General features: G+C 35.0%; 1 pseudogene; it reads left to right on the forward strand.

Annotated features, from left to right (window-relative positions):
* Positions 1-16452: 16452 nt before the first annotated feature.
* LOC143578865 (putative aquaporin TIP-type RB7-5A) lies at positions 16453-17743 on the forward strand (annotated as a pseudogene).
* The last annotated feature ends 1854 nt before the right edge of the window (positions 17744-19597 follow it).

Consider the following 19597-nt stretch of genomic DNA (forward strand, 5'->3'; position numbering starts at 1 on the left):
CATGACGAAACCAGCAGGCCTTGATTTTGAGCGGACCGATTGTCTGGCCTTCGGACGCCACACGGAGTCTAATGGATAACTCCGTGAGACCATGGCAAACAGGTACTCAAGAATAAGTCGAAACTTATGAAAAGGGTGTGATCCAGTCATAGATTATTACTACAGGTTTTGGGTCTTCAAAACACAATTGGACGGACTTAAGAGGTTTTAAACTGATAAAATAGATTTAAACAAAAACAAGGTCCTACCAACTTCAACGGCCCAAATTTTTATATGACAATCATGGCATTATGCAATCTGCAATCTTACCCTTATATTTGAAGTAGCCCAAAATCTAAACCCAGCCTACGAAATTTGATTTTATTTTCTATTTTATCAGTTTTTCTTGTTATTCAAGATATAGAATAGATACATTTACACAGTATAACATCAAAATTGTTGACCTTTATAATTTATCAATTTAACCGCTATTAATTTTACAGATAAAAGCAAAACCAAACTAGATTCATAGAGTTTTTGCATACAAAATCGTCACATTCGCAACGATTAGACATTGACACCAATCAATAACACACGATACATGTAATTACTGTGTCAACGCAAATATTATGTCAAGTTCAATGTTGTCTTATTATGACTTGGCTACCAAGCAATAATAAGAAACTAGTGATTTCTCGTGCGCGTTGCGCGGAATTCTATCGGTAAAACTTGAGCGTTGCAGCGGCAAGCTAATGCGAACTCTGTCAGTACCAGCTACGTTCATTACGTTACCGGATTAAAACTAAAGCACATATTCTTTAAATTAATATATTTAAGAAAAACAAAAAAATGTAGTTGCACTCATATAGCTTATTATATAAAAGATTAATTAATTTAAAACAACGGTTTTTCGGGTGGTAAAATCTGAGCATTGCGACAGTAACTCGACTTGTATTTAGCCGGTATCAGTTATGTTTTACGGTACCATAACTATAAACAAAAGATAAGTTCATGAAATTAACATATAAAACGACTATTAGCATATACATATAAAAGAAATTAAAATATATAAAGTGGCGTTTATTCGGTCGGTAAAACCTGGACGTTGGTAAAACCCTAGTGTTAATCAGAGTGTTGTCGGTGAAGTCTGGGCGTTGGTAAAACTTGAGCTTTGAAACATAGACATTGGTAAAACCCGAGCGTTAGACGACAAGTAGACGCAAATATGGTTGGCTACGTTCGTTGGGGCATAAACATAATTTAGAAAACAAACAAAAAAAACACACATATTTTGAAAAGGCAAAAAAAACAATAATGAAATAATTAAAATTGAATTTCGTGGCACCGAAGTATCTTCCTTACTTTATATAGATAACAATGCTTATTTGGATACACATTTAATAAATATTTATTTTCTTATTTAAACATATAAATCAATTACTCGATCGAAAAAAGAAAGTTTACTAATAGTAAATCATCATGTATGATATTTCGTGACGAAGTCAGCACGTGTCAGAACTTGCTGGGCACATCAACCTTGACCATTCATTCAGTGGTTACCCAAAACCGACTACCAAAAAATTAATAATAATAAAGAAAAAATAATAAGCAACCGCCTCAACAACTTGACTCTTTACCGCGTTTGAAGTACGCGTTAAGTCATAACCAACCGACATTCATCCTTATATATATATATATATATCCCACCCTTCCATCATATCCTCCACAATAATTCATTATTATCATTATGTAGTGTTATTACATTACCATTACCCGGTCATCATCATCTAATCATCTTTAACGACGTCGTTTAGCTATCTTCCGGTATCTTCTTCTGTATTCTATACTTTGATGTTGCAGCATATCTTCTTCATGACTTATAGATAATATAGATCAGGTTTAGTATTCTATCGTATTGTCTGCGTTCGCTGATTTGGATTCAAAAGCTTCGATGCGTTTGATTTTGAAATCTGTTTGCTGTGTAATTGATCGATAGTTTCAGATCTACCTGCATAATATTATTACCGGTAATCAGCTTCAACGACGTCGTTTAGCTGCCGGTATATTCTGTATATCCTCATAGATATATCATAGATCCGGTTATCTTTATTATTCTATCGTATTAGCTGCGTTCGATCGAGGATTTGGATACAAAAGCTGTTTGTAACGGTATTGAATTAGGACGTGTTTGATGAAATCTGTTAGATGTTTCTAACGTATCTAATTGATCTGCATAATATTATTATCAGTCATCATATTCAACGATGTCCTTTAGTTTCCGGTATCTTCTTAGATTATAGGTCCAAGTTTTTTCTATCTTGTTATCTGCATTCGGTGATTTGGAACGATGTGTTTTGAGTTTGATTTATGTTTGCCGTGAAATTGATTGATAGTTTTGGTTTGAAATCTGGTAGCTGGACTAGATCTGCATATATTATTATTGGTTTTCTGGATCAATGATTTCTAGGTCTATGTCCTTATATGCTAGTCTCTAGTTTCTTCCGTTTTTGTGAGTATTTTTGTGCAAGCATATGTTACTGTCTGTAGGATTGTTAATTTGTCGTGCTTCGATGTGCGAGAAAGCACAGTTGTCCACGGTGCAAGGAGCACTCAAGGCGCAAATGGTGAGCCTGAGGCCTAGGCGCAGCGTGCTTAAAACACGAGAGGTTTAAGACATATTTTAGGCTTGTTTTTTGATAGTTTAGTATGGTTCCATGCCTTTTTTTTAGCATTATCCATCACTGTTAGGAATCTCCCCTAAAACTCGACTGATCTTGCCTGGATGGCGGAAAGGCGCTTCCCGAGCCAAGGCGCATGCTTGAAGAGCTTTTGACAACATAAAAAGTATGGTATCTTATAAGCATAGTTTGAGGTGATATCTTATATTGACTGGGTGGCTATATTTTATTACCGATAGCTAAAGGATTTACATAATTAGGTATCATCTTCTGAGCTGTTTATAGCTTGATGACTGCGGATTACAGGTTTTTTTGTGGAATCTTCTACCTTGGCTCTTCTGTTGTTTATTAGCTAGGTTGATGCTATTTAAACCATGACTACCATTTCGATTTTATCCTCATGTGCTGGTGGCTCAGGTGATACACAATCGCATGACTAGTTTCTGTAGATTGGCGCCTGTGCTTGGATAATTATGAAAGACTTCGCTTCCTGTTGGATTTCTTTCGCCTTTAGTTCATCATTCTAACACCTTTATACGTGCTTGAGGCTACTAGTGCAACAAATACATGTGTTATTTGATGTGTAGGATTACACAATGGAAGATCATGTTCTCTACCTAGTGGGACTCTCGGACTAGTTCTTTGGCTCTCTGCAAATTGGTGTTAACTTGGAAAAGATGGCGGTTATCGGTTTGTGCTATCGTTTATCTGTTCTGTTTTCTGTCAGATGTGCCTTAACTTCCTTGCAGCTGGATGGTTTTTGTTACAGTGTTTTGTGCTTACATGTTCTTGTTTGTTGTTTGTCACCATGGTTAGAGGCGTCTGCTAGGTTTACGGTTTGGCTTGAGCTTGGATATCTCCAATTAGTATAGCTTTCTATGTTTGTAATATGAGACTACTTATTAATGCTCATTTATAGGCCCTAATTGATTGCCACTATGGTTAGAGGCTTCTGCTAGGTTTACGATTTGGCTTGAACTTGGATGATATCTCCAATGAGTAATCTTTCTACTAACTTCGGATTTTGAGGCTACTTATTAATTGGTTCTTAACTCAAATCTCATTTATAGGCCCTAATTGTACACACTGATCATAACATGAAACAATTCTTGGTGTATGAATGTGTTATGTTCTTTGTTTTGGTGGTAGGTTGTGAAGTATGATCATCGCTTTCACCTGGTTCTATCTGATCTCACTTGATCTTCTTACATAACTTATCGTATTATCTAACTTTAGAGGCCATTTGATTCATCTTTGTTTCTTGGTAAATAGCTGCAGTTGTTTATGAACATGTTTACTTCATGATGTGGGTGGATGATCATTTGAGGTTAGTTGTGGGTGGATGATCATAGTTTGGTGGGTGAAATTTATGCCTGGGCGATTTTGGTAGGATCATAAGAGTTGTGTTCTTAATAGATTATGCTGGCTTTTTCGGTATTGGCATGGGAAAGGGTAATCTTGGTTTTGTTGTTGATAGATAATAGAAACCTCAAGTGGTGTGGTATAGGGTTGGTGTGGCTTAACATTCCTTTTCCAGTCACAAGCTACTGGTTTTTCTATAGTTGTTTGTGATTGTTCATATGCTACCATTATTGTTTTTCTATCTTATTGTCATGAAGAACTTAAAAGGGCATGAAGTTAATGTTAACATGCATGTGTTTTGCAGAAAGAGCGACAAATTATTGGATCTATGATTTTCTATTAGTATCATTTCTTATCCTTAAATTTTCCTTTTGTTCTTCATTCCTTAAGTCATTCCTAAATGGTCATCCTTCTTTCTAGGCCCCAAAACAAGATAAGCTTGTGGATCATCAGCTCCTCTTGATTAGTTCCTTCCAACTATTTGTCCTTTCTTGTTATTACCTCCTGCATAGTTTTAGCCTTTTAGGTGATTAATTAATTCCTCTTGTTATTACAGAACGCTAGGGGATTTACATAATTAGGTATTATCATCCGAGCTGTTTATAGCATGATGACAGGGGATTACAGGTTTTTTTTTTGTGTAGTATCTTCTACCTTGGTTCTTCTGTTCTTCATTAAGTTGATTGCTATTTAAACCATGACTATCTGCCTCCTTTTATCCTCGCATGATTGACGATACACAATTGCATGGTCAGTTTTTGTAGATTGTGTTTATGCTTGGACAAATTGGATGATTTTTTCTTATCTGTTGAATGCTCTTCTCATGGTTCTTTTTGCAAGTCGTGGTTCTAATGAGTTTGTTTTTCTAACACCTTTACTATGCGCTCTTGAGGTTACTGGTGCAACAGATATGTGTTCTATATGATGTCTAGGTTTATGATGTGTAGGTTAGGCAATGCAAGAATCTTGGGCTAGTGGGGAATCTAGGCCTCTTTGCAAGTTCTTTTGACTTCGAAAGATGTTTCATTATCGGTTTGTGTCATGGTTTATTTGTTATGTATTCTGTCAGCTTTGCCTCAAGTTTCTTGCAGCTGGATGTGTGCTTGTTTGTTATATGTCACTGCGGTCACAGGGTCTGCGTAGGTTGTGGAGAATGATCATCGCTTTCTCCTGGTTCTATCTGATCTCATTTGATCTCCTTACATGGCTATCTTATAATATATAACTTTGGAGGTCATTTGGTTCTTCTTTGTTTTCTTGGAAAATAACTGCAGTTGCTTATGGACATGTTCACTTTATGCTGTGGGTGGATGATTATTTGAGGTTAGTTTGGTTAGTGAAGTTTGTGCTAGGGCCTGGGGGGCCTTTGGTAGGATCATATTGATGTGTGTTATTAGCTTAGATTAAGCTAATTTTTTTTGGTATTAAGCTGACTTTTTTTGGTATTGGCACGGGAAAGGGTTATCTTGTTTTTGCTGTTGATAGATAATAGAAAGCTCAAGTGGTGTGATGATTATCGCTGAAGCTGTATAGGTTTGGTGTGGCATCTAACGTTGCTTTCCGGTCTCTAGCTACTGGTTTTTCTATAGTTCTTGTGATTCTTTTCATCATGCTACAATTAATGTTTATGTTACCATCATGAAGAACTTGTAAAAGGAGCACGGAGTTAATATAGCTGTGTATTTGTTTTGCAGAAAGAGCAATAGAATTGGATTTATGCTTTACTATTAGTATCATTTCTTGTCCCTAAACTCTCTTTGACCTGCACCCCCCATTAGTTCCTTTCATAACTGTGCATTTGTGTGCCGCGTGCATGACGAGATCATGCTTTCAATGTAGGTTAGTGTGGCGTTGAACATTGTTGTCTAATTACCCACTTACCGGGTCATTCTGTCGTTTTAGTGATTTTCCCATTTGTATCGTATTTCTATCCTGCCATCACTAATTTTGCAGAAGAAATTTGTGGTTAATGTTGCTCTCTGTTTTGCAGAAAGAGCAACAATGATTGGACATATGTTTCTCCATTAGTATCATTTCGTGTCCACAAATCCTTTTCTTTTAATAACGACCAAACTTCTTTCTAGGTTCTTCAAGCAAGAGTTTTGTATGTTATTTGCAGGTTTGTTGTGTGACCAAGCAATCAACCTTATCACCATCACTCCATCAGGGGGATTTTCTTTTAATCTTGTGATTTTTGTGCAATATTTGTGCTTTCCCTCTTTACCATTGTGGAAGTATTTATAGCTTTGCTTATTTGCTGTTAGGGTCGCGTTGCTTGGACCTGTCCTCTGGTTTCTTGCCACCTGTGTTATAAATGCCACTCAACCTAGGGCTTTCTTATGAAAAGTGAACTATAACTGATTATATTCTATTTATGTTATGGCATTGTTGGGTTTCTGTCTTCTATCATCAAATATTTATATTATTGACCAGCTACTTGCTCAGTGTAACTGAAGATGATTGGATTGCTTTGCTTGCTTGTGAATCTCACCCATTTATGGATTATATTTAGTATGGTCATTTGATCATGGCTTGCACCTGGTTCTATCTGATCTCATTTGATCTTCTTTGATCTTCTAACATAACTATCTTATTATCTGACTTTGGAGTTTATTGATAAATGACTGCAGTTGTCTATGGGCATGTTTACTCTTCGTTGTGGGTGGGTGATCAATTGAGATTAGTTTGGTGGGTAAAGTTTATGCAGGAGGATCATAATGATATCCAACGTTAGCTTTAGATTCTGCTGACTTGTTGCTCGCACAGAAAAAGGGTAATTTTGTTTTTATTGTTGATAATAATAGAAAGCTCAAGCTTTGTGATGGTTATTGCTGATGCTGCTGTATAGGGTTAGTGTAGCGCCAAATGCTGTCCACTAATATTGCTGTCCACTACCATTATCTTATCTTCATGAGGATCTTGTAGGAGGAGCATGGAGTTAAAATTCGATGTGCATTTGTTTTGCAGATAGGCAATTGATTGGATCTATACTTAAATAGTATCATTTCTTGTCCTTACTTTCTCCTTTTGTTCTTTACCCCTTAATGACCAGCATTCTTTCTAGGTCCTCAAAACAAGAGACTTGTATCTCGCTTGTGGATCATCAGCATCTCTTGATTAGTTTCTTCCAACTTTTGTCTTTTTTCTTATTTTCTTTCATGTATGCTTGCATGATGAGATCATGTTTTCTGTGTAGGTTATTGTGGCATCGAAAGGTGCTGTATAAGAAACAGAGCCTGATTTGATCAGTATCATTTCGTTTACTAGAACTTTCTTTGTTTGCTAGTCATCCCTCCTTTGGAGGCATTTGGTTCATCAGTTTTGTTACCTGTTATGTAACTGCAGTTTATAGGCTTGTTCATTTTTTTTTTCGTATGTGGGTGGTCATTTGAGGTCGGTTTGGTTGAGGTTTGTTACTGGGGTTCCTTGGGATCATCATAACGGTATCTATATTTATATCTGGCATAGATACTACTGACCTTTTTGCAGACTGATGAAGTTCTTAGGAAGGTGCAAGAAAATATGTTCATATATTATCATCCACAGCCATTTATGGAATGATGACTGCGTATTCCAGGTTTTTTATGTACTATCTTTTTATTTAGTAGTCTCACCTGCTCTGCATTAGGTTGATCGCTATCTTAGACCATGACATCCAGTTTGTTTTTTTCGGCTTAACATGCTCAGTGACTCGGACGATACACAATTGCATTAGTCTCTGTAGATTGGCAGTTGCTTGCACTTGGACAGTATTGAATGATTTCTCCTTAGCCGTTGCCATTGGTTTATTTGCAAGTTGTGGATCTTGTAGCACCCTTCTCTTTTCTTTTCTTGAGTTTGTCCTTCAACACCCTTACTTTGCGTGCATAAGGTTAATGGTGCAACAGTTAGATATATAAGGAACTCTTGGTTTCTTTGCAAAAATCATGTTGACTTCGAAGGATACATGGTTATCGGTTTGTGTTAATGCTGTTTGAATTATTTGGCCCTAATTGTACATACTGATCATAACATGAAACAATTGTAGATACTTTTTGCTGTTACATTACTATGGCATTTTCCATTGTTGTGTAGCTATGTTCATTGTTGTTTTGGTGGTAGGTTGTGGAGTATGATCATTGCTTCCACCTGGTTCTATCTGATCTCTTTTGAACTTCTTACGTAACTATCTTATTATCTGACTTTGGAGGCCATTTGATTCAACTTGATAAATAAATGCAACTGTATATGGAGGCCATTTGATTCAACTTTATATTCTTGATAGTTAAATGCAACTGTCTATGGGCATGCCTACTTTTTCTTGTGTTTGGTGGATGATCATTTGAGCTTAGTTTAGTGGGTGAAGTTTGTGCCGGGGGGACTTTGGTAGGATCATAATGATGTGTATTACTAGTTAAGATTGACTTTTTGGTGCATGGGAAAGGGTAATCGTGTTTTTATTGTTGATGGATAATAGAAAGCTCAAGTGGCGTGATGGTTATAGCTGATGCTGTATAGGGTTAGTGTGCTTCGAATATCGCTCTCCAATCACAAGCTACTGGTTTTTCTATGGTTTTCGTGATTTTTCTTATGCTATTGTTATCGTTTTTCCATCATGAAGAAATTGTAAAGAGAGCGTAATGTTAACATGACTTTGCTTTGCAGAAAAACAACAGATGGTTGGACCTATGCATAGTATCATTTCATGTCCCTAAAAACTCTTTTTTTTGTTCTTCGTTCTTCATTCCATAATGGCCGACTTTCTTTCTAGGTCCTTGAAACCAGAGAATTGTATTTTGCTCATGGATCATTACCACCCCTCATTTTCCAACTATTCTCTTCTTTTATTACCTTTCGTGTATGCATGACAAGATCATGTTTTATGTGTAGGTCAGTGTGGCATTGAACGTTACTGTAACCAACTACCGGTCATTCTGTAGCTTTTTTGATTTTTTCTTATTATACGGTTAACGGGTTTCTGTCTTTTGATTATTAATGGATTAATTTGCAGAAGGATATGGATTTAATGTTACATATATGTGTTTCGCAGAATAAAAGACAGATGATTATGATTGGAGCTATCCTATGTGTCATTCTCCATGAACCCTTTTTCTTTGTTCTTTTAATAAAGACCAGACTTCTTCCTTGGTTCATCAAACATGAGAACTATTTTGTTTGCAGGGTTGTTGGGTGGCCAAGCAATCACCTTATGTTTGCAGGGTTGTTGGGTGGCCAAGCAATCACCTTATGAACATCAGGAGGGATTTTCGGTGAACATTATTGTGTCGTTTGTGCCTTATTTGTCCTCTCATTTTTATTTACCCTTGTGCAAGTATCCATATATTGCTTGTTTGCTGATAGGTTCGGAAATCTTGTGCGCTGCTTGGACCTGTTTTTTGGTTTGTTGCCATCTGTTATTTAATTTCTACTTGACCCACGGCTTGCTTCTGAAAAAGTGAAAAATAGGAGCACTATATCAGTTTATGCGTTTATTTTTTTTATTGAAGTGGTTCTACTGATTATTTTCTATGCATGGCATCGTTGGTTTTCTGTCTTCAATCACAATCGTCCATCAAATATTATTGACTTCCAGTTTGCTCAGTGTAACTGAAGATGATTGGATTGTTATGCATGCTTGTGGATCGTCAGCCCACATCTGTAAATTCCTTCCCAATATTCTCTTACATCTCTGTCAAGGTTATGCTTTGTGTGTGAGCTGGTGTGGTGTTGAACATTGGTTTTTCTACAAGTTTTATATTTATTCTAGGTTACCATTGTTATTTTTGTCTTTCATCATCATGAGGAACTTGCAGAAGGAATGCGGTGTTATGGTGCCATGTAGATGCTATGCAGAATGAGGAACAGAAGCCCTATTTTGATAGTATCATTCCATTTACTAGAACTTTCTTTGTTTGATCTTATTATGTTAGTCGTTGTTTTAGTATGCTCCCTTGGAGGCATTTGGTTCATCTGTTATGTTTCCTGCTATATGACTGCAGTTCATAGACTTGTTCACCTTTTTTCGTGTGTGGATGATCATACGAGGTTAGTTTGGTGAGTGAGGTTTGTTCTTCAGGTTATTTGGCTCAGATACTACTGTCCTCTTTGCAGACTGATGAAGTTTTTAGGTAGAAGGGGCAAGAAAATATGTTAGCAGATTCCAGGTTTTCTTGTAGTATCTTTTACTAGGCTCATTTGCTGTGCATTAGATTGATCACTATCTTAAACCATGACCTCCCAACAAATTTTCTTTTGCCCTAATGTGCTTAGTGACTAATGGTATTAGTTTCTGTAGATGGCATACTTGCACTTGGACAATTTTGAACGATAACTGTTGGAAACACTTGGCATGGTGTTATTTCAAGTTATGGATCTAGTATCACGCTTTTCTTGAGTTCGTCCTTCTAACACCTATACTTTGTGTGCATGAGGTTATTGATGCAATGATTAGATGTGCTATCTAATTTATAGGTTAGACAATGCAGGATTGGATCATGTTTTCTGGCTAGGCCGTGTTCATTTGTTTTTTTTCAGGAAAATAACAGCATTCTCTATGATAAACACTTTTTGTTGCCATATGAGGTTTGGTGGGTAAAGTTTGGCCAGGGGGCCTTTGGGAGTATCATCATAAAGATGGCTATTATTAAGCTTAGGTTCTGCTTACTTTTTTGATGCTGGCATGGGAAACAGGTCATCTTGTTTTTGTTGTTGATAGATGATAGAAAGCTAAAGTGGTGTACTGGTTATCGCTGATGCTGTATAACTTCTAGGGGTTGCATAAAACCAAACCAAAAAAGGGTCCAAAACCGAAAAACCAAATCGAAAAAATCGAATTGAACAAAAACTGACGGTTTGGTTTTATATTTTTGTAAAAACCGAACTTATGGTTCGGCTTTGGTTTTGCATGTAATAAAAACCAAAAAAACGAATCGAATTTATAGATTTTGTTTTTTTAATCTTTTTTATTTTAAGTAGTTCATAAAAATTTAAAAAACATGTAACTCCAAATCTTTAATTACCGTTAACAAAACCATTTTAGGCCCAAAATTATTATTATTTTGGACAGCAAAAAATATTCGGCTCAAAATTTTTACACTCAAATGCAAAACGAACTGAATTTTTTAAAAATTTTAAAAACCTAATTGCGAACTGAATTTTTAAATATTTTAAAAACCTAATTGTGCACACCCCTAGTTTGATGTATAGTCTGGTTTCAAAGATGTGGCAGATCTTCATGCACCAGGTTCGTTCTCTTGCATTATCTGCGTTTTGGTTATACCGATCAAGTCTTCCAATGTTGTGTATGAGGATTATGTTCTTTGTTTCGGGGTTAGGTTGTGGAGTATGATCATTGCATCCTGGTTCTATCTGGTATCCTCTTACCTTACTGGTAGTCTTATTATCTGACTGGTTTCAGAAGCTATTTGGTTCCATCTGTTTTTTTAATAACAATCATTGCATCCTTCTGGTTCTATCTGGTATCCTCTTACCTTACTGGTAGTCTTATTATCTGTCTGGTTTCAGAAGCTATTTGGTTCCATCTGTTTTTTTGGGCAAATAACAGCATTCTCTATGGACATGTTGACTTTTTGTTGTGGGTGGATGGTCAATTGAGGTTAGTTTGGTGGGTGAAGTTTGGACAGGGGGGCCTTTGGGGGTATCATAATGATGTCTTTCAATAGCTTAGATTCTGCTTACCTTTTTGATGCTGGCACGGGAAAACGGGAATTTTGTTTTTTTTTGTTGATAGATGATAGAAGGCTCATGCGGTGTGTTGGTAGCTGATGCTGTAGAGCTTTTGGTATGCTTTTGATTTTATAGCTGGATTGAAGTAGAAAGATGTCACGGCAAATATTCATACACCAGGTTCTTTCTCTTGTATCATCAGCGTTTGCTGATTTGGAGTAGAAAGCTGTTCGTAACAGCGCCGACGATGTGTTTAATTCTGGAATCTTTGCTGTGTCATTAATTGCTACTTTCGTTTTGAATTCTGGTTGCTGGACCAGAGGTTTTCAGATTCAATGGTTTGTAGGGATTTTAGGAAGGAGCGAGAAAATATATTTAGGTATCATCAATCATCCGAGCTGTTCATCGCATGACGATAGTGGATTCCAGGTTTTCTTGTAGTATCTTCTACCTGGGGTTGTCTATTGTGCATTAGATTGAATGCTGTCTAAACGACTGAACCATGGTTCCAGTTTGTTCTTTTTTGTTCTCACATGCTAGGTGGCCTAGGCGATTCAAAATTGCATGATCTGTTACTGTAGATTGGCGCTTGGGCTTGGACAGTTTTGTATGATCTCTTCTCACTTGCTGGATTTCCTTCACATGGTTCTTTTGCAAGTCGTGGATGTTATATGCGGTGTCTAATTTGTAGGTTAGGCAATGCAAGATTGGATGATGTTGACTCTGAAAGAAGTTCGACTGTCATTTATCCGTTTCTAGTTTTTCATGCCTAGGAGTTAGGGCCTAATTGTACATGCTGATCGAATCATCAACAATTGTAGATTATTTGTGCTGTTATGTTACTATGCTATCTTCTAATGTTGTGTATGAGGAAGTGTTATGTTCTTTGTTTTGGTGGTAGGTTGTGGAGTAAGATCTTTGCTTCCCTCTGGTTCTATCTGATCTCCTTTGGTTTTAGTTACCTTAGTTACTGTCTTATATCTGATTTGATTATGGAAGCATTTAGTTCATCTATTTTTTGGTAAATAAATGCAGTTTCTAGGGGCATGCTCACTTATTTGTCGTGGGTGGATGGTCATTTGAGGTTTGTTTTTGGGTGGGTGTAGTTTGTGTTCTAGTGGACTTTTGGGAGGATCATTAGGGTGTCTATTATTAACTAGCTTATGCTAATTACTCTTTGGTGCTGGCACTGGAAAGGGCCATCTTGTTTTTATTGTTGATAGTTTATCGAAAGTTCAAGCGGTGCAACGGTTATCACTGGTGCTTCCATCTGGTTATCCTAGTTTTATTTGTTGGGTTGTTTATGATTCAGTTACCTTCTGTGGTATTACAGCCTTATAGGTTTGATGAGCATCCTTTTGCTATTTTCTTCTTTTTATATTCTTTATTATTAATTTTTAATTTCTTATGTGTGTATGCTTGAATGACAAGACTTATTAGGCATACCATTGAGCTTTCTAATAGTTGGTCTATGATTTTTTTTTATATGCATTTTCTAATTTTTAGACTAGGGTGGTAAAAATCTTGATTCGTTTTCACATATAACCCATGATAGCATTAAGTAAATTTGATTTTTGGAATTTTTGAGTTGCTTATCCAAAAATTTTTTTTCAAATTTCTTAGCTTTTCGCTACATCATAAACACATTTATCCAAGAATGTGAATCATCTATTAGGATTCTTTATTAAAAATTGACGTTAAAGAGAGTTTATATTTTAAGTAAGGTTTTTTAATATTTAGAGGGAAATTTTACTTCTGTTCTTGAGATTCAGGTCGTTTAAGATTGGTTTCTTTTTATGGATACAAGTTATTTGACCATACTCTTGGTTTTCTTTATACTATTTCATTTGGAGCTGGTTTTATTTATAAAAAAAAGTTTTAGTTCTGCTTGGGTTTCCTGTGTTTGCTGTGTTCTGTTGCATATGCTTTGATTGATGTTTCGTTTTTTATATTTATAATACAAGTTTTAACTCTGCCTGGGTTTCATGTTAAACTCAGCCGGTCCCAAGCCCGGGTAAAACGAGGAGGGTTCAACTTTGCTAAAAACTTGTATTCATACTTTGTTATCACTGCTTTAATTTTGATCAGAATGTCAGGTTTTAGATTCCATCCATGCATGCCTAACACAAATTTGTCTTTTCGTCTCATGAGGCTGCTAAAAAGAGACCATGTATGCTGGGCAAGTTGGAATGGAATTCATGCCTCTTGTGGCAAAGCTGATAGATATAGTTAAAATTTATGTTTATGTTGAACCTACAAAATGGCAAGTTTGACCTCAACAGTCAAATTGCTATGGATCTTATGTACTTTGTGATTGAATTTGTGTACGGCATATTGTATTTATCATTGGGTGATGCATATGTTACTAGTTCATGTTTATTTCTCCCCTTTTCTTACTTTAATTTGGACCATTTATGAACGCAAAATAGGTAGTTGCGGATACGTGATTTTTAAACCACAAGGATGGAATCCATAATTCGAGTCAAACCATAAGCTAGGATTATCCGTGTAACTATTCCAAATTTATTAGAATCTTGTAAAAAAGGTAAACAAAAATATACATTTACCTTTAAGACAGTTGAATATTATAAGTTATTAGTGAATGAAGTATTAAATTTTCTTTCTGAAATATAACTACCTAAACTTATCTTTAAAACTTAGAATGATTAAAACTCCATTATTAATAACAATAAACTTAATCTGCTTATCGTGTTATACATGTTTTTAATATGCATATTAAAAAGAAATTTATACTTAATTCAAGTATTCCAAAAAAAAATTAAATTCAAAATAATTTTGTTCTAAATACACCTCTTTCAAAGCTATTTAGTGTACTAAATACTAATATAGATAAAGGATCCAATACAATAATCCCTTATAAAACTATATTAAATAGCAACACCCTGTCTTTCGATTTGTTTTCATCCTAATTAACCGTTACAACCATTCAACCAACATCACCCATGCCATTACAGACTCCACTTCTGTTAAATTGAAAATTGATTTCAATTGATAAAGTCTAAATACGTTCCAAATTTGTTCATTTATTGAAATTGATGATCGATTGATGATTATTTGATGATTATGAGGTTATATAAAGTGATTTCAGTGTTCAATTTCATGTTATAGAAAGATTAATTTCATATATGAACTTGTGAATGTTTAAAGTTTTTGTTTTGGGTGTTTAGACTTTTGTTCTAAACGTTTTAAGTGTGATTTATTTTGGTCATTTTTGTTCTTATTGTCATAATTTTGTCATGAACGTTTAATTACAGCCCTGCTACCGCCGCACACCATAATATTGTCCGTTTTGGCTGGGACGTACCAACATCGCCTCACAGATTTGCTTTGGCTTGTTCATGTGAAGACTTCCCAGAACGTCACCCAAAAGGTCTCCCATCCTGATACTACTTTCACCAGAGCACTCTTAACTGTGGAATTCTCCTCTCATCCACTGTCGCTAAATGTCCAAAACGTGTTATGATGGAGAATGTATCCACCTCCTTATAAAGAAGGTTTCATTCTCCTCCCCAACCAATGCGGAAGGTTGCATTTAAAGTGTGCTTGTTTTGGTTAGAACCTTAAAATGTACATGAGTCTTCAGTTTTGTTCAAAACGTTTAAATGCATATTATGTTTTTTGTTGATAATGTCTAAATATACATGAGTTTAAACGATATCTTGAACCATGATCAGAGCTCAATTGAGTGTATTATTATGCAATTTTTCATAATCGATTAATGATTCTAAAGCCTCATACGCGTCAATTCGATTGATTAAATCATCAACTTTTGATCAATTTGAAGATTCTTGATGTTCAACGACGTTCTACGACGTTCTATTTTGACTTTTGAGATTTCATACTTTAAGCTCTGATTAGGGTTCGGAAATTGGATGAGATAGAGCGCAGAGTATTGAGATTGGATTATACTCGATTTGTAATCGATGAATTTGATCACGAAACTAGTTTTGGGTTATTTACGAAACCATCATCACGTGATTTGTAATCTAACGCTCTGGAAGGTCGCGTACGTAATATAGGATAAGTCATTATTATACAAATACCCACCCCTACTAATATATATACATATTTAAAAGAGATTCAAAATAAAACTATGCTTTAATATAATTTAATGATTAATGATCCTAAAATGAAATGAACTAACTATATATAAAGTTTTATATACAAACCCTTTTAAGCTATACCAAAGGAAAACGTATTACCACATCTTTAAACCATATACTAAACTCAATTATTATTATTATTATTATTATTATTATTATTATTAAAGTTTCTCTTTTCATAGTTTTGCATTTTCCTCCCACTTTCGGCTCTCAATAAAAACAAATAAACAAAATTTGTGGACCAAAATCACTAAGAACCATGATGTTATGATAAGGACTGGTGACAAAATGAAAATTGGTATTGAAAGTATTTTAATAGCATTAGTTTGCACTTTTGTAATTATGATTATGAACGAGTTATAACATGTAATATATACAAATTAAGGCCGGTGGGGCGGCTCCAATCAACGGTCAGAAACCATCCATCTTGGCCCCTTGGTCGGTGCCAGCACAAATTGGGCCCTTCATAGCCACATGTTAATATATGTTATATCCACCTCACTTAAAAAGTAAATAATTGAGTTATTTTAAAATTATGAACTCATGCACTATATTAAGCTTGATGAACCCATTGGCAAATCACAAATTTAGCAAGTTAACCATATCATATTCTCACTTCTAGTGATCTATTTCCAGTCCTAAGAATGGTGAAGCTGGCTTTTGGAACCATTGGTGACTCTTTGAGTACTGGTTCAATTAAGACTTACTTAGCTGAATTCATAGCCACGCTTCTTTTTTGTATTTGCTGGTGTTGGATCCGCGATTGCTTATGGTATGTTGGTTTCTGCTTTAAACATGCATTTACATTCTTTCAGGTTTTAGGTATTACAAAAGCTTATGGCTCAAAGGCTTATGTTACATAAGAATTTAATACACACTTAAAAATCCAAAAAGACCGTTATAAATGATTTAAATTAAATATACTGTTTCATGTTAATATACCTACTATGTTTGACACTAGATTCGGTGGTTCTGAATTGAGCTTGGCATATTTGCATATTGTCTCGGTTTAATACATAGTATGTAGTGGACTCATAATACATTTGCAATTTTCTAATACCATAAAAAAAGAACTTAAGAATGTAATGTTTACAATAACATGTTTTACTACACATTTAATATAAAATAACCTTTTATAAAATTTTCAGGTAAACTCACATCCGATGCAGCATTGGACCCAGCAGGATTAGTCGCAATTGCAACAGCCCATGCTCTTGCATTGTTTGTTGGGGTATCAATGGCAGCAAACATCTCAGGTGGCCATTTGAATCCAGCTGTCACATTCGGATTGGCGATTGGTGGCATCGTTGCATGCTTTCTTCTTCAATTTGTTACTGTTGGCTTGGTATGTCTTTTACACTAGTAGAATATTCTGGTTTAAATTTAACCCACTTTGCATTTAAATATGTATGATAAAACAACACCTAATCTTGAGTTTGGATGTGTGCTTATATATTTGGTATTTGACAGGCCGTCCCAACACATGGAGTTGCAAATGGCATGAATGGTGTTCAAGGAGTTGTTTTTGAGATCATTATTACTTTTGCTCTAGTCTATACAATTTATGCCACTGCAGCTGATCCTAAAAAGAGCTCACTCGGAATCATTGCACCAATCGCAATTGGTTTCATTGTTGGAGCCAACATTTTGGCCGCTGGACCTTTTAGCGGTGGATCAATGAACCCAGCTCGATCATTTGGGCCTGCTGTTGTTGCTGGAGACTTCTCTCAAAACTGGATTTACTGGGTTGGTCCGTTGATCGGTGGTGGGCTAGCCGGGCTCATCTACGGTGATGTTTTCATTGGATCATATGAGGCACTTCCTGCCGCTGAAGACTATGCATAAGAACTTCCTTCTTGTTTCACTTTGTTATCAATTTGTGTGTCATGATTTCATTGATGGTTGAGGGTGTAACATCCTCATTGTTTGAGGGCCACTTAAAATCTTGGAGGGTTGGTGAATTATTTACACCAAACTCCCCATAATAGTGAACTTGTACTCTTTTTTTCCCTCTTTGTTTCTTCCTTTAAACAGATGTCATGTTTGCAACTTTGAAATCTTAATGAGAAAAGATGTTCATATAATCAAGTACTTGACTTATAGACATTTAATTTTTATAATTAGTTATTATTGGCTTTAAATAATAGAATATCTTATCGGTTATTATCTACTTATACTATTAAAGCAATAGGCTTTTTATACACATGTCATTTATCTATTGGTCTATAACTATAGTTTCCATAGATACAAAGGCCTCTCAAATTTTTTTGTTAATTAAATAATTCAAATATAAATAATATAAATTAAAAGTAAATAATTCAATTCATATATTAATCTTAATAATAATAATTATGATTGTAACACTCCAATAATTTTAATGATGGTCAAATCTTTTAAATATTTAATGGAGGTTGTGCTTTATTTTAGTTATTGAAAATTTTGATAACTTTTGTATTATTAAAATTACAATAAATATTATGATTAAGAAAAATTATCAAAGATTTTAAATAACTTTAAAATTTAAAATGGAAGAAGTCAATGCTAATTACGTTTCTATTGTCATGGGGTACTCACACCATCATCTTCTTCCACTTTATCCTCTCCATGAGCAAAACTACTTTTGTTCAACTTTTCGATCAAGTTCTTATTATTATAGTTATACTTAAGTGTGGTACAACGATTAAGGTACGATTAGCTATTAATGTTATTTTTCTTATCGTATCGTTAATTTATATGGATTGTTTATTGACTGATATGAATTATTGATTATGAATCGTTTATTTACTGATACGAACTACCGATTTCGAATTTGATTTTGATTTCTTTTGAATTGTTATGATAGGTTTTTGGACCCTAATGCGAAGAATTGTTTTGATATTGGATTCCATCATATGTTTTTGACACCTTTTGATTTACTTTAGCCTACTATGCTGTTTTTATTGTATTTGTAATTTATATACTAAATTTATAGCATGAATTATTTATTGATTTATGGGAACCATTGACTTAAGGCCCCGAAGCCCGGGAAACCCCACAGTTGGTAATCATACGAAACACTTGAGAAATTAAATAAACTTAAAAACAATTCTTTGCATTAAAATAGCATTACAGAGTATACTTTGGCGGAAAACGTAAAATAAATGATTAAGTTCTCAAAATCAAAATTAATTATACTTTTAAAAGTCTTTTGAAATAAAAGGTTCATAAGTAATTCTTCATTCCAGTATGCCCTTCACCGTCCAAGTAGCTCCGTGCACGTCCAAGCGATAAGGCATCTTCTTCCTAACCTGAAACTCACACTAACACGCACACAAAGTTAGCTTAAGCTGAGTGAGTTCAAGTTTTAAATAAGTATCAAAAGTCTTAAGTAATCATTCCAACGGTTTTAAAACGGTAAACGGAAATGCATCGATTAAGTCACCACATTCGATAAATAGTCATTCTTACGTATGAGCATCTCTATACGTGTATTCCTATATATATCAATATATATATATATATATATAACATTCAATAATAACATTCAGGGCCGAGAAAACGTACAACCCAAACACGTAACATTCAGCGCATGCGAACACAAAGTAGGCATACGCAACATTCAGTAGTCGATACGACTACAAACATTCAGGGTCGAGCAAACGTACAACCTAAACACGTAACATTCGGCGCATGCAAACACAAGGTAAGCATACGCAACATTCAGTAGTCGAGACGACTACAACATTCGCCAAATATTGGCCATTCTAAATATATATAAATATATATATATATATATATACATACACATTC

The sequence above is a fragment of the Bidens hawaiensis genome, unplaced genomic scaffold (genome assembly GCF_021521415.1).
Source record: "Bidens hawaiensis isolate Kalapana, Puna unplaced genomic scaffold, B.hawaiensis_p1.1 tig00029381_1, whole genome shotgun sequence".
NCBI lineage: Eukaryota > Viridiplantae > Streptophyta > Magnoliopsida > Asterales > Asteraceae > Bidens > Bidens hawaiensis.